This window comes from Bombus pyrosoma, linkage group LG8, assembly GCF_014825855.1.
Source record: "Bombus pyrosoma isolate SC7728 linkage group LG8, ASM1482585v1, whole genome shotgun sequence".
Taxonomy (NCBI): Eukaryota; Metazoa; Arthropoda; class Insecta; order Hymenoptera; family Apidae; genus Bombus; species Bombus pyrosoma.
This window is the reverse complement of record NC_057777.1, coordinates 3622833-3638310: the sequence shown is the minus strand read 5'-3', so window position 1 is coordinate 3638310 and position 15478 is coordinate 3622833. Positions and strand designations below refer to the sequence as shown.

General features: G+C 39.0%; 1 long non-coding RNA gene across 1 annotated transcript; it reads right to left on the bottom strand.

The window, feature by feature from the left end:
• Nucleotides 1-9197: 9197 nt before the first annotated feature.
• LOC122569954 lies at nucleotides 9198-14115 on the bottom strand. The gene is made up of 6 exons (XR_006317635.1): nucleotides 13935-14115; nucleotides 13712-13839; nucleotides 13506-13628; nucleotides 13303-13418; nucleotides 9430-9627; nucleotides 9198-9355 (listed from the first exon to the last, which is right to left on the bottom strand). It is a non-coding gene; the product is annotated as an uncharacterized LOC122569954 (long non-coding RNA).
• Between the last annotated feature and the right edge of the window lie 1363 nt (nucleotides 14116-15478).

Here is a 15478-nt window from a genome sequence, read left to right as displayed (position 1 = left end):
GCCACTTTACGCTGGCTTCTTTATAAAGTTCTTACATTGCATTACAAATTGTCTAGTTTTGAGGCAGGTCGTTGCTGTAAAGTTGGAAATTACATCTTTTAAGAAATTGGCACCCACGGGAACAAGCTTCTCGTATCTCGTTCGCAAAGTAAAGATCCTGTGTTCAGAGGTGCAGTTTGTATTTCCTTCAATTTTTTATTAGATCAATTCTGTGCGAACTAAACAAAGAACATTGTTAGACTATATGACGTAAAATTTTCCGAAATTACAGCTAGAAATCAATTTTCCTTTATTCATTATCTTTCTTAGCTCTTTACGAGAAGAGATTAAGACTTTTAATACTCTCGATATATGAATCCTGGATCATCAGACGATATAATCCACGGGTTTGCACTTACGTAGACAAAGTCTGCGAAGATTTAACAAATACTAAAAATTTGTTACACCTTATAAACTTAAAAATCAAGTACAATCAACTTTTTCGCAAATTTTTTAATTCAAAACAAACAGAATTTATGTATAACACGATAGCTCAGAAACACAAATTTTGGCATCGTCTCGCGAACCGTAGGGACTCGAGGAAGCAAGAGGCAAACGGTCGATTTGTCGCGGCCATTCTTACGGCAGCTTCCAAATCGACGATGGTAGGGAGCGCGAGTTGGCACGATAGCTGGAGCGATTTACATGCGTGAAGCGCTGCTCGATCGTCGTAAATTGAGTAAACCAGCTAATCGGGTCGAATACGTGTCCTAACTCTTATTACAAAGAATGAAAAACCACTTCTAATAAATTCTGACCCTGACAGTCTCTTCGAGATCTCACAGTCAGAGACAATCGCAAATTTTAGGAATACTCTGTGATCTGTTTAACTGATAATCACCCTATTATGGATGAAACACGAGACTTTAGATTAGACAAATTATTTAATTGTAGATTTTATACTCCGATATCAAATAAAAATAAAAATGAAACATTAAATATGCAATGCTAAATCCTAAATCATGGTTGGAAAAAATACGATGGCTTTTTGAAAAATAGCAACGGGTTGACTTATGTCACGATTCATACGTACTATGATTCTCAACCCTCTGTTTAAGGGTGCGTATTATCCTGACACCAGTCTCCTGGACATCTCTAGGGTCACGCGACACCACAGGAAGCTCATTTCCGTGTCATACAATTCGTTAGGGAAGTGCAAGTTTAAGGTAACTCGAGAAGGATATCGCGTATCTAACGCTATAATGAAACAAATACATAAACAGGATAGAGAAACGTGCCAGTGTCTAAACGTCCAATAAAACCACCCTCTACGTCATAACCAATCACAAGCTCTAAATGGCGAGACCCTAATAAATTCCTGCTCCGAGGATACCGTAATCTTTCCATTCACAAACCTCTTCTCAACGAACTACAACCAGAGCCATCCAAAAGGAGCCCCAAAAAGCACCCGAAATAAAACCAACGAAAAGACGAAGAGGAAGAAGAACAACAACATACAGCGAGAAAGAAAGAGAAAAAAAGAAATGGAGGCAGGCAGAACCGGTGCCAGGTTAGCGCGGCAAATTATCAATGAACATCACTCGGATCCCTGAACTCCGTTAAAACAACAAGCTGCACGACTCTGAAACTAGAGAAAAATGGACACGGGGAGAGGCGTGCGTTGCGCGAGGGATGAACGAAAGTCGAAAACGAGGGACGATCCTCGCGCATACAGCGAGGATTCCCCGAAATTCGGGCAATTTTAACGGCGCAGGCGCCAGCTCTCCTACGAGAAGGGGCGCTGAATGAGCGGCTCAACATGGTCAGCGGGGCCCCAGAGGGCTAACAAGCCGGGCCCGCCTCGCGTAATGACGGGTTTCGCGCGCGCGGGGCCCCGCACTTATTGCCTTTTATTTATTTGGAATCGTCCAGAGCCACACAGACGGACCCAGGACGGACGTGGCACGGTCGAGAGGCCCACATCCGGGCCCCAGGGGCTGGCATGGACCCGTACCTCTCGCGATTCATTAGCTACACTAGGATTAACGGCCAATACCGAGAGACTGCGCACGATTTATGAGTCGTCAGATTCGAGATCTTCGCGACGCTCATAATTCTAACGGACAGATGACGTGGTTCGGGTTAATTGAGCAAGGTCGCGCGTTCATTCGGATTATACTTGGCGAGACACGGGGCCTGGTAAGAGATTTTGGAGAACATGGCGTTATCGTAACGTGATCAAATATGAAAGAAAATTATTGTCGGCTGCAGAAAAATTTCCTCCAGAGAAACTCTCTTCTCACGATTCTTCAAATCCGTTAATGGGTTGATACGTGTATGAAAGGAAATCACACTCTACCGACTGTAATAATTTTCCTCCAAAACAACTGTCTTTCCAGAGTCCTCCAACAGCCCGGTATCTTCTAATGTATCTAATGTGTGAATGTTTCTAAAAATGTAAAAGAAGATCGTTATCAACTATACAAATTTTCCCCCAAGAGAACTATGTTATCCGAATTCCTCGAGATCCACAAAAGTACGGAAAAGTTCGTGGCCCGTTCGCCACCTATGGAGCCGAGTCGAAAAGCCGGGATCCCGGCGCGAAGAGGGGCAAACGTCATCGCCGGCGTCGTTATCGTGGCCATAATCGTCATGGTGGCCGGTGACCGGCGTCATCCGGCTAATGGCAGAGCCTCGAACATCTCACCGTTTAACGACTCGCCGGATCAGCAGGTCGTGTGTTTTCTTAACGACACCACGGGCTCGAGGAACCGCGGCAACATATAATCAACACATTTTTATGTCCCGCAGCCAAACTCCACTCTTCTGAATGGCGAAGCGCACGCTCTCCCTCTCTCTTTCTCTCTCTCTCTCTCCCTCTCTTTCGTTTACTTTCTTTTTTTTTCTCTTCCTCTGGTTCTGGTTCACGTGGATGAAGAGGAAGAAGAGGAGTGAAAGAGATAGAAGAAAGCAAAATTACTCGACCACCTTGGGCGCCACGTCGCGCGCGCGCGCTGCCTTCTCTCGCAATTTGCCAATGGAAGGCCTCGCGGATCCACGAGGAGATCGTTCATTTGCATTTTACGATTTTTCGAAGTGAAATTAACGCGGTGCCTTCCGCTCCTCGCGAGCCTTTCTCTTTCTGCTGTGTATCGTGACACCCGACCCAACACGGTCCAGAAAATTAAACCTTTTGTCCACCGTGGAAACTCGGTCGTTTCGAGAAAAGTCTAAGAAAGCGTGAAAGAATATCGAGTGACATAGAGGAATTTGTTTTAAATTGTTTGGGCATATGTTCTTAGTATAGAGAAGTTGTGTTAGGAGAGTTGAAAAACGGATACAAGTTTCCCATTATTTGTATGAGAATAATTGAAAAACCCAAACTATCAAGTGAGATATTTGGGTCATATTACATGGAAAATTTTGCTTGTGGTTTGTTAAATTTGGTTATAAATTACTTTTTTCTGGAAACTATATTTGGAAATAGATTGTTTAATTCGTGTTCTCATTACTCTCTTAAATTCTAAACTAAATTAGACTTGGTATAAACTAAATAGTTTTACTCTAATAATTCTAATTTTAAGATATCTACTTCCTTATAGCTACTCGATAAGATTCTACTGGAAAAATCAGCCATGAATGGAATTATCACGTCCTTCCTCTGTGGTCCTCGTGTAAGCAACAAACAAATCATCCATTATTAATTACCAAGATTTGCTTGCTCGTTGCGTATAATCTGATGACTAGACATTTCTGCAATAATAAACTATACATATAACGTGAAACATCCTGTTGGGTGGTCTAACATATTGGAAAAGAGAATCTTCAACCTGTTCGATACGAATATGTACAAATACAGAGAACTCCAAGAATTTGGTCAGTTTTTAAAAGTATCTGTTCGATTTTATGGAGCACGAGAAACTGTGGGAATGAGACAGAATCAGTCACTCCAGAGGAACGTTTCTTTTTCTTCCTTCCTGTCCTTTTCGTTCTCTTTTTCCTTTTTCATTTTTTTTTTTTTTTTTTTATGGACAACGTTCTGTTGGAGCTGGTAGAATTACATCATCGGTTCAGAACGCGCGGTTGGGTCCGCCATTAAATCAAAATCTACATTCTCGAACGTGCGATCGTGCCTCCTAACCATAATACACCACCAAGCCTGGAATATTCATGAGAAACGAACATTACAATAGCCTTTGAAACATTCTAGTGACTCATAGGAAGGAAAGAAAATTCCAAGAAAAATCAACTGAATTTTTCAAGAAGAATAAGAAAGTATGTGCAATAGATTTAGAATAATTGAGAAATAGATCCTCACGGTTCTTGCACAATTGAACTAACATTATTAACGAAATATTACGATCCATGAGTCATAAATTTATCGCTACTAATAGATTTAGTAATTGTAATCGCTTGTGTCTATGAATTTTAATCGACGAATCAAGCTACATCTTCTTTCGAAGTTCTTTTATCAAATGATGAAATGATGATCAAATGAAAGGCAGAAGATGTAACTCAAAAATTGTCCGATTTTACCTCTCACCTAAGACGACTCTTAACATTTTAATTAATCATTACCGCGCCATTTATAAGCATGAATTACACGCTCTAGAAATGTGACTCTACCCAAACTGAGAAACATGACATTTGGTACTTTACAGGTATCTTAAAATACTTTAAAAAATCTACAGAATCTGAAATATCTACAGAACAAAATTAATTACTTTTTATATAACAACTAAACAACAGTTAACATCGTCGTGTAAACTTGTTAGAAAACAAGTTTAACAAACGTTTAATTGTCGCGAATTTGTCAAAGTAGAAAAGAGAACGAAGGAATAAAATGGTAAGAGGCTGTTGGATGGCTGTTCCGCGAACGGCCCAGGAAGCAGTTTTACGAGGATCGGTCACCGTTCGGTCGTGGCAGCATGGCACTCCGATTATCTCGTTTCCACGGAATAGCCGAGAAATGCTACCTTAGAAAACGAGGAGGTGGACCTGGACTCGAGCGAAGCCGCATAAAAATCGCGCGCAATTACCGGTTGCAGCCTGGTCCTCTCAGCCACGAATTCGTCGCTCGTGGTGCCTCGATTTCTCGTTCATTTTTCTCACACTGACCAACCGTGACCCACTTCTTCCACGCTTCATACGATGGAACTATCGGTGTCCTTTTTACGCTCGCATCTGTGAATTTTCCCTCCAGACTTGATGAATCTTGAATATAAATCTTTATATTCACGTCTAAAATATTAAAATTGTTTCTTTGTCATACTATTCGTCATTGGAGAAAATCCGAGAAGATGTACTAACGACTGTTTGTAATTGCAAGAGGGAGGTAAACTAAATTGCCACATCTTGTTAATAGAATTATTTCTGGAATTATTTCTAATTTTATTCCAGTTGTATATAATCAAAATTCACGTTTTTAAAGGATACTTTTACTTCTAGAATGTTTTAGATCTTCTGTAATTCATCGGATATTGCGTTTTTGAAGTATTTGGATGTTCAACGTTTGTTTCTATGGCCTTTAGAAAATCGACAACGAAGAATATTTTCTTTGGACAATTTGTCATCCTGAATTTCAACACCTTACCACGATTAATTATTTTAACTCTCCAAAAAATTCATCATTCTAAAGTACAATATCTTACCGCAATTAATACTTTTATATCGTTACATGTTAAGTATTTTATATTGTTATATTAACATCGTTATATTTACGCAACAATGTAATTTAAGATGTTCAACGTAGAAAATATTTTGAAAAATATTTGAAGAAGGATTCGGCCATATTTTGACCGAAAATATTTCCGTTTACCTTTGGAAATGGGAGAACCAAGATTTAGACCATATTATACTTCGTAGAAATAAGAAGCATCTCCTCGGAATAGTACAAGTTTCAAGAGGCTGATGGAAAAAGCCACAGTCGCACAATTAGCCGCGGTAATTAGCGAAAATCGCGGTTCCTTTCGAGTAGGCGTAATCTTCGAAACGTATTGAGAAAGAGGGGAAACTTGGCCGCTAAGAAGGTTGAGTTTGGCCATCATCCAAGGTTCTAAGGGAGAGCAAGTTCGTTGCGAATTAATTAGGGAAAAAAACGAGCCGTCAAACTTCTCATTCTACCAAAGCTATGCAATTATACTATTCAAGTTATAACACCTGCTAAGACAATCGAAAACCGATATCTATGAAACCCTTTGAAAAACCACCCCTAAGATACCTGAACCTGAAGACCATTGCTCACTTCAGAGCATTTTGTCTATTATTTTTTAAGAAGAAATATGAGTATTTTAACATAGTGAATTATGTTTGCTAAATTATCTGACAAAGATAATTTATAAGAATTTAATTTATTTCATAAATTTAATTTATAAGAATGCGTCTTATAAATTATGAAATAAGAAGAGCTAAACGAAATAGAATATTAAATATAGTTCAATGTAGGAAAGCAGAAGTTTAAGCAGAAAATATATTGTACTCTGTATAATATGTTTATATGGTATATGTATATTGTAATACAATATTCTTGTACTTCATAAAAAGATATTATACTGAAAACAGTAACAAAATGATAAGAAATTCAGAATGGAAAATTTAAAAATTATTACCTATTTGCAATCATTGTCAAGGTTTCAAGAAAATAATAATTACGTTCCGCGTGATGACCTAAGATATAAATTTTATAATACTGTGTTCCACGGCTTTCTCTAAACTCTCTCTCTCTACACTATGATAGCGTGAAATTGTGTTTGGTAACAAACATCCAAAACTCATCGATCCCAAAAAAGAAAATTGTATATAATATACTAAATAAAAAAAAAAGATCGTATTACATTTGTTACGCATATAAAATAGCAGCATTTCATTAATATACGATATTAATAAATTATCTAGAACGTGACGCTGATACTGGACAGTACCCACAATTCATCAACCTCAAAAAACAAAAAAGAAGCAGAGTAAAAGATAGAATTCTCTCAAATTATCACCCCAAAAGGGAACTCTCACCGGAAGCTTGGAGGACAATCAGAAGATTCACCTGCGTTTTTCGTGATGACCCGACGATTATCCTCCCGCCGACACCGCTTCTTCGCCCCGGGGGTGACACGCCTCTTGATCCTTGGACCAAGCCACGAGTCACCGTCGTCATCCGCCATTGCCGCTCTCGCTGTTTCACCCCTTAACCATCCCTCCGTTCCCTCTGTTCCTTTGATTTCCAAGGCTTTTTTGTTCTCGTTCTCCCAACCCCCGGGGCTGGTTCGCGCGATTCCGCGCGCTAGTTAAGCCGTGCCGCCGACCACACCACCTTTTTCCTCTCTCTGCGTTAAAGTCGTTCAAGCGGGCAGAAGCGTACGCGCGCGCTCCACCAAAGATCGCGTGGGTAAAACAAGGCCTGCCGGGGGCGTGGCGGCTCCCTGGTGGTCCATCACTGGCCTGGCCTCCGGTTCCTTTGCGTGGGCAACGAGGAAACCCCCAGAGAACGCGTCTTACACAATACTTTTAGTATATTTCGATATCAGAATTCATATAAACAGGGTTGGTTTCATCATCGGTTTGAGGAGATTTCAGGTTTGTTGAAATCTTCGATACAATCTTTGAAATATAGATAATCTCTAGAATCCCGTACACAAGTAAATCGACAGCACATTTAACGAGAACCCTAAGGTATATTAAACACTTTACGACTCAAAGTTCAACGTTTCTAACTCAACAATAAGTAGTATGAATCTTTGAAAGAGATAGTATCCCTAAACTTGCATGAACGATCAAACTTACGTCGCGTGCCATCTTCAACCGATAAACACTCACTTCAGCGGAAGTTCGAACGTTGAAAACTCAAGACGAAATTATGAAATCTATGTCAAACATTCTACGATTCCAAGTTGAAAATTGTTAACCACCGATAATATTACAATCATTTAAAGAGAGACACAATGCTCCTAAACTTCCATAAATAATCTAACTAACGTCGCAGCCCCTTCCCAACGAATAAAACGTTCGCTTCGCCGAGTCCCGGAAGTTGAAGAGTTCGAGCCATCCGAGACGTCCCGAGGAAGACGTTCCCAAGGCAACGCTTTCTTCGCCTTTCGATTCGCTGGATAACGGCGGCTCCTCGCTTCCCTGTTCGCGAGGCCAGAAGCCTGAAACGTTTCTCGAAGACGCGTCGCATCGGAGATCTCAATCTCGCCGGATCACGATCCGCTATTAATAACCACGAATGCGGCCGAGATGGCTAATTGACCGCGGCGCTGTCCATTAGGCCGTCCTTTCGGCCATTTCCCCGAGGCTTCCCGCGCGACTTCTACTCGATTCATCTGTCCGTCGTCGCTTACTCGTCTATCCTCTCTCGCAGACGTGCTCACAAGCGGATTCCACCGGTGGAACGACAACGAAAACGACGCGAGTCCGCGTCCCAGAAATCGTAAAAGGTAACTTCTCGATGCCGATCGCGGAACCGAGCGAACAGACGGTTTTTATTTTACGTAATTAGGGGTTGTCGAGAAGAGGAAACGACGGCTACGAAGAAACCAACGACGAACGAAGCAAACGGGTATCGAAACGTCGAATCTGCGTTAAAAGTTTCCCTCGAGGATTACGGTGGAATCGGAATGTCGATTGGGCGACTGGTTAACAATTCGCCGCTTCGGCGTAGGAGTAAGTCTAAGGGTTGTTCATCCATCAAGGGCCAACGGTTACGTTGTTGCAACTTCTCATTTGCAATTTTTTTCATTCAATTTACATTCCACAGGATAGATTAAGGATTTTAGTACTGTTCCCTGTAAAGTGTTTTATGAATATGATTAATAAGACTGCAGGTTCTTATGCAAATTCATATTTCTGAGAAGCACTATACTTTGGGTATTTTACATACTTTTCATATTACGTGCATTCTGTGCAATTTTGCACCTTCAAATTTTCTATAAATTCATAAAAATCATAGGATTTTTATGTAATATATAAAATCCAACGATAAGAAATGTAAAGTACTCTAGGGTTTTATATGTATAACATGAAATTATGATAGACTATCGCTTGGCCCTTGATCGGTTAAGGTCAGTTTCAAATGATCTGGAACGCCCGACAAGGGATTTAAGAATTAACCCTGTCACGTTTTTTCGGTCATCTGTGCGCAGTTGTATTATACTTTTCTAGTGTTATAATGAATATAAAAAAATCCAAGTATCTTATTAGAGTTAACTAATTTCCTTGGTTATAGTTACTGACAATTAATATAAAGAACACAAATGACATGAACAGAATTAACGTAATTTCCTTTGGTAGTAGTTTCTAAAATTAATATAAAGAACAAAAGTTTCTAAGATAAAGTAGAGAATTTTTCCTTGCGAATCCATCCAAAATGGATCTTCCATAAGAACTGGAAGCAATGAAACGCATACATATATGTATTTGTAAGAAACGAAACACAAAATATATTCTACTCGCGTATACCTCAATGGTAACATCCAACGATTCATCATGAGACATCGAACGTTAACGATGGCTCTTCAGAGTTTTTCTTTCCCATTGATTCGAATGTTCTGGTGACCGCCACCCGTGTAAACTCGGTATCTCGCAGAAGCATCGCGTGGGCCGATGGCAGGTGGGAAGATCAAGGGGTGTGCACCAGGAAATATTTCTCTCGCGGACCTGCAATTAGAACGGACGCGACGTGGGTGAGTAAAGATGGACAGTAAATCAGCCCGAGTTTAAACTGCGACGGCCTCAGGATGAAGGCGAGCATCTGCAGTAATCGACGAGATGAGAACGCTGCATCAGGTGCCACGTTGCACAAATATGACTTTTCCTCAATTTCATCTTTTCGACAAATGTATAATATACGTAATAATTGAGTGTATTCGTTAAAATTTAGAACATTTTAATAATTAAAAAGTTATAAAGAATTCAAACAAGATAGAAGCTTGAAGAAAAGTCTTGATCAAGTTATGGGAAAGCAGGTATAGAACGGAGTACTTTCCCTCTTTTCTAATATGTAACGGAAATTTATATAAAGATAATACAATGGATATTCTAATATTGACTATAATGTAATACTTTGAACAATCTTACAAAATTCACCGTACACACAGAACACGCTTTAACGATTCAAGTCTACAAACGATTCCCCATGCCGAACACCATAAATCTCTAGGTGCCAGATCTAAGAATTTTCTACTATTCTGACCCTACTACAAACCTCAATCACCACCCCAAACCAATCTCCGATTTCCAAAATCCACGAAATCTCTCGCATAACTCCGAACCCCAAACGTCAAAAAATTAATCACGCCGGTCCCAGCCCGGCGCCAATAACCACAAGGGCGTGACACTGAAAGGCACCAGGCCACCGGGCATAGATAATAAAACCAAGCAAATAACGACGCACAAATTCGTCACGGCCGCGATAAACGATGGAAGATCGAGACCGTCACCCTTAACAGACGTTCCCTGACAAATAGACGAGGCTTGGCTCGTACAGTTCGAGGGTGAGGAGACTCCTAGGCGAATTCATAGACGGCCAGGAATGCGCAATATTGTCGGCAGTCTGTCACACATTCGATCCGGCCAGCCTTCGAGATAAGGCAAACGCGCGCGCGGTCGTGCTCGTTTTATTACACGCGTCCAGCGGTGGCCCGCAGATGTATCAGACAATAAACTACGGCCTGTTTGGGATTTGTGGGCCGCGTATTAATCTTACTGTATTTATATGCCGGCCCTCCAGAGAAAAAGCGGCCTCTGGATCATCAAGAGACGGGGCAAGAGCGCGAGCGCGCGACGAAAGCATCGATTTCAGATAAAATCGAGGCTTACCCTTGAAAAAAAGGGATTCGTCCCGATAAACGACAGCACTGGGGATTGTTCCGAGCGTGGGTTAGATCGGACACGCTTGTCCTCCTTAGCTGGACGATTTTTGTTTTCGACCTTCGTTGGTGGCCCTCCTTTGGCGCGGGGGTTGGATCGAAGAATTGGACAGTGTATTTCGTGGACGATTCAGTGGCAGAGGGATGCTATCTGATTATTATATTTTACGGTGATGCCTTTAATTTCGGAACAGGTGGCGTTTTTATTTGCTTCTCTGCGGAATAAAGAAGGAAAATTAATTTCAATCTTTTACAATGATTACTGAATCTATAGGAAGTTTGAATTCATCGATTCACGTTGTTTCTAAACTTCTTCTTTCGGAAAATTGTGATACCCATAGATACTATATAGATTCATTGAATTCACACGCAGCTATGTAATGTTAGGTATCTTTTACATATCACTATATGTAGCTCTTTTAATTCTCTTACATATGCTGTCTTTTTCGCATCAATGTGGTACAAGTATAAAATGTTAAAGCATTTACAGAAAATTTAAATGCGCGCAATACGCAATAAATCGTCTAAAGTAAAGTAAGGTATTATGATAATGTTACACTCATAATATTTAAGGGTAACAAAGCTCTATTTAGTTTTCATTCGCTTAATTATGTTTGTAAAAAAGGCGAATTTATGGAAATATCCGCAGACTAACTATAAATAATATTTCTACCTCTACATGTATGTTATAATTTAATAGAAGAATTTCATTATGTGCGATACCGACATAATCCACTGTTTAAATATTAAGTTTGCAGAAATTATTTGTAATATAAACAATTTTGCATTGTTCTCAGTGAAAATCAAAGAGAAGAACGTGAAGATATATTCAATAAAAAGAAATGGTAGACTGACGTACTACTCGTCTTTCGATTTGCGTTTTTCGTCGAGCAGGTGCGTATCGACGTTATGTTAATGGGCATTCAGAAGATTTTGGTTAACCATATGCTATCCAACGAGGGTGGAGTGAGGCCAGAAATACTAATAGAAGCCGTTCGCAGAAGCAAGCTTGAATAAACGGTGCCCCGTCCAGCGAGGTCTAATCATTTCTGGGCGCCTAAGAAACGCTGGAACGGAAGCCAATTTGTAAATTGCCTCGATAAACCACCAAACCGATGCTGAATTTGTGGCTGAACGGCTCTCCACTCAGCTTCTAGCTGATGGTTATATCGAGAATCTCTTCTTATTGCTTCGTTTTCCTGTAATTATAGGGTTTTCTGTATTCTAGTTGCTGGTACTAAAACCTAATGTTGTCTTTTTACATATTTATTTCCTTCTTTTATTTCCTTCTCAATAATTTCAATACAAACAAATTCTTTTTCAAGTAAACGTTTTTATGGAAAAAGTTCATTTTTATTAATCTTTTTTCTTCTCACAGTAGATGTAATTCTTCCAATTAATTATAGTAATCCCTGATAAGCACAATTCTGTAGTTTATTATGTTAATATTAACTTTTACCATGTTACGAACTGACATAATGGAGAAAAATAAAACATCACTAGTTTCCAACTTTTGTTGTCTGTCTTAGACAGTTTCCAGACTAAACTCAGCTGTTGCTAACTGCTTTCACGCTCAATGTTCAAATTTGATGCATTTTACAACGAATCTTGAGACGTGCTGTTCTGCGAATGCAGGTACGATCGGCCGATAAAAATCAAGTTATCTCGGTGTTCCGCGACGATCAGCCGCGTAACGCATGCGCTGACGCCATTAGAATATCGTGGCCACATACCGGGACCCAAAAACGAATACCAGCCAAGGGAAAAGGGGTGACAGGGCCGACCGAAATGGAAGGGGTTAGCAGGATCGCCGGCGCCTTTGACCGGGAACCCCGTGGCGCGCGACATGCCTCGTCTGACCGCCATTTAGCGTGAACCTGTCTCCAGTGCAAACCACTCCGCTCTCGAAACTGGCCGTTTCGTTTTCGAAAACAAAATGTTTCACCTGGTGACAAATACTTTTCGCCGTGGCAAACAAAATGGAAGATGTTATATACTGAGAGAAAAAGAAAGGTTAATGTTTACAAGATGTTGAGAATTCTTCAGATAATGAGTAAAGAAGATACTAGGAGAGACACTGATGATGATAGCCTCGCGAGATATACACTTACTTACTTGTAAAATTGGAACACCATATTTTAAAAATTCTATGAAGAGTTGAGACAGCTGCTACAATAAGGAAGCAGTTCCATTGTACAGTAATTTAAATAAACCAACTCAAAATCAATTAGAATATTCAGAATCAAATTACTTTTTCAAAACCTCAGATCTCAGACAGCTCCACTGTAGATTAATTTAATTAAACCAGCTCAAAATCGATCAAACTCAAATCACTTTTAAATATAAACCCTAATAACTATCTTTTTTTCTAAGATACAATCTAAATGTTGAAACTACTTTCTTATGGCTGCAAAGTCGTTTAATTGTAATCGATTGTTGTTAAAGAACCTCAATATGTACTTACTGTTTGTACGAGAGTGCTGAATTGTGGATGTTCAAAGGTAAAATAGAAGGATTCATGTTGTTGAGGTGTTATGGGTTCTTTAGATGGTAGACATATGTAGGAGACACTGGAAGACACTGATGAGGAAGAAAAAGGTAATTAGACCATTATTTTTTATATATTTTATTAGCGTATTAGAATTAATTACCATTGAGAAAACTTACTATTTGTATAAGAGTATTAAGGATAAAACAGACGGGCTGATATTGTAGAGAAATTATGAATTCTTTGGATAATAACCGTAGGAGACACTGGGAAACATTGGTGATAATTATCGGAAGAAATACCTGTTTATATAACCATAAAATTAGACAATCGTTTTTTAAATATCCTATTAATTCACGTTGATTACTGTTAAAAAAGAACTTACTCTATGTATGAACGATGCGTTACAATTATTTGTGATTACGAGAGAAAGTTGACGTTCTCGGAATGTCGTCAATTGTTTGGTTAGAATACGAGTCACTGGTAATAATTGCTCCATACAACGTCTAATTACTAATCAATAAAACTATTTTATAACTATATAACTATTTTATATTCTATAAAAAATTAAAGTCAATCATTGCTAAAAAAAAAAACGTATTACTTACTATTTTCATGATGAGATTAACTGCGATTACAAATGCTGCAAATATTACTTCATATAACGCTATCACAGATGGCGTTACAATGAACGCGCGAAAAGCATCCATAATTGAATAATTATATTAAATACAATCGTGTATTATTTCTTTGATCTTAAAAGATAAAGAAATAATTATGAGTCAGTGTTAGTTCGGAGCTTAAATAAATATGTAAGATAGAAATACACATAACCGAATCGATTTATTGAACCATTTAACATGATTCAATAAAAAATTAATTTTAATTTACTTACTTTTAATATTATTTACTTTATCATTTTCATCGCGTCAAAAATAAAACTGCGAACAAAATAAAATAATGTAAAAATTAGTAAATATGTCAACGATACCACTTGAGGGTTAATAGCATTGATATTAAAATTTTGTCCAAATAAATTACGCTTACAGAGTCATTTAAAATTTAACATTTATGTACCTAAACAATCTAACGAGTAAAACTATGCGACGTCTTCTTGGTTGGCAAAGCGGTGCCAGGATGCTACTCCATTCCACCCACGCGAAGTCGTGGTCTGATCCCGTGGTCGAAATTTCTGTGTGTTTGTCGAGCGGCGGTAGTAGGTCCCGGAGTTATGTTACGGCTGGCCATAAACGAAATGAGAAAACTGTCCGGCCGCCGTTGAAAAATCTCCGCGGAATACAAATGCTTGATTTTTTCGGGCGGCGCTCGCTTTTGGTCGGCCGCGCCTACGATGCTTTTTTCGGCCCCCGGCTGAACGTTTCACCTTCGACAAATGGCATGCTGATCGTAATTCCAGAACACGATGATAATAATAATAATCGAAATTTTGTCGGTCATAGCTCAGATCCATGATTAATTCAATCTCATTAACAGATAATATTGTTGCTACCAATATTATCAACTCGATCAATTTGATCAAGTTTATCAACTTTATCAAATAATTCAAATTATATAAACGAAACAATCTACCATTAACACCAGAACTAGCAATGTCGTTAAAATGACGGATCTCAAATTTTATATCACCAAAAGTGTGTAGAAATTTTTAGAAAAATTATTGAAATAGAAAAATGATTATAAGGTTCTACATTTCGTTTCCATAGCATCAAATTGTTATAATGATGCGAAAGTAGTACTAAGTATTACGAAATTTAATATATTTGGACCTAATTAAATCGTGTATAAATGCTATAATAAATACAATGATATGCCAATACCTTCTGTAGCCACTGTATAATAGAATCACCGAACCAAATATATTGTATATTTCAATGCATATTGTAAATCAGTAGTTGTAGTGTCAAATCAGTGCAACACAAAAATTCGCCCACTCAAATCGTCAAGAAACACCAAGTTGTCATCGTATACCTCGACTGGCTCTCCATCAAATCTCTCCACGAAGTATGTCGAGCGTTTCCAAATTAACCAATAAATTAACGAAAGTCGGAGAGACAGTCGGTCTTGACCAGTCGATCGGTGGCTTTTTTTTCGATTCATGGCTCGCAATTAATCTCGATCTTGTTCCCGTAGC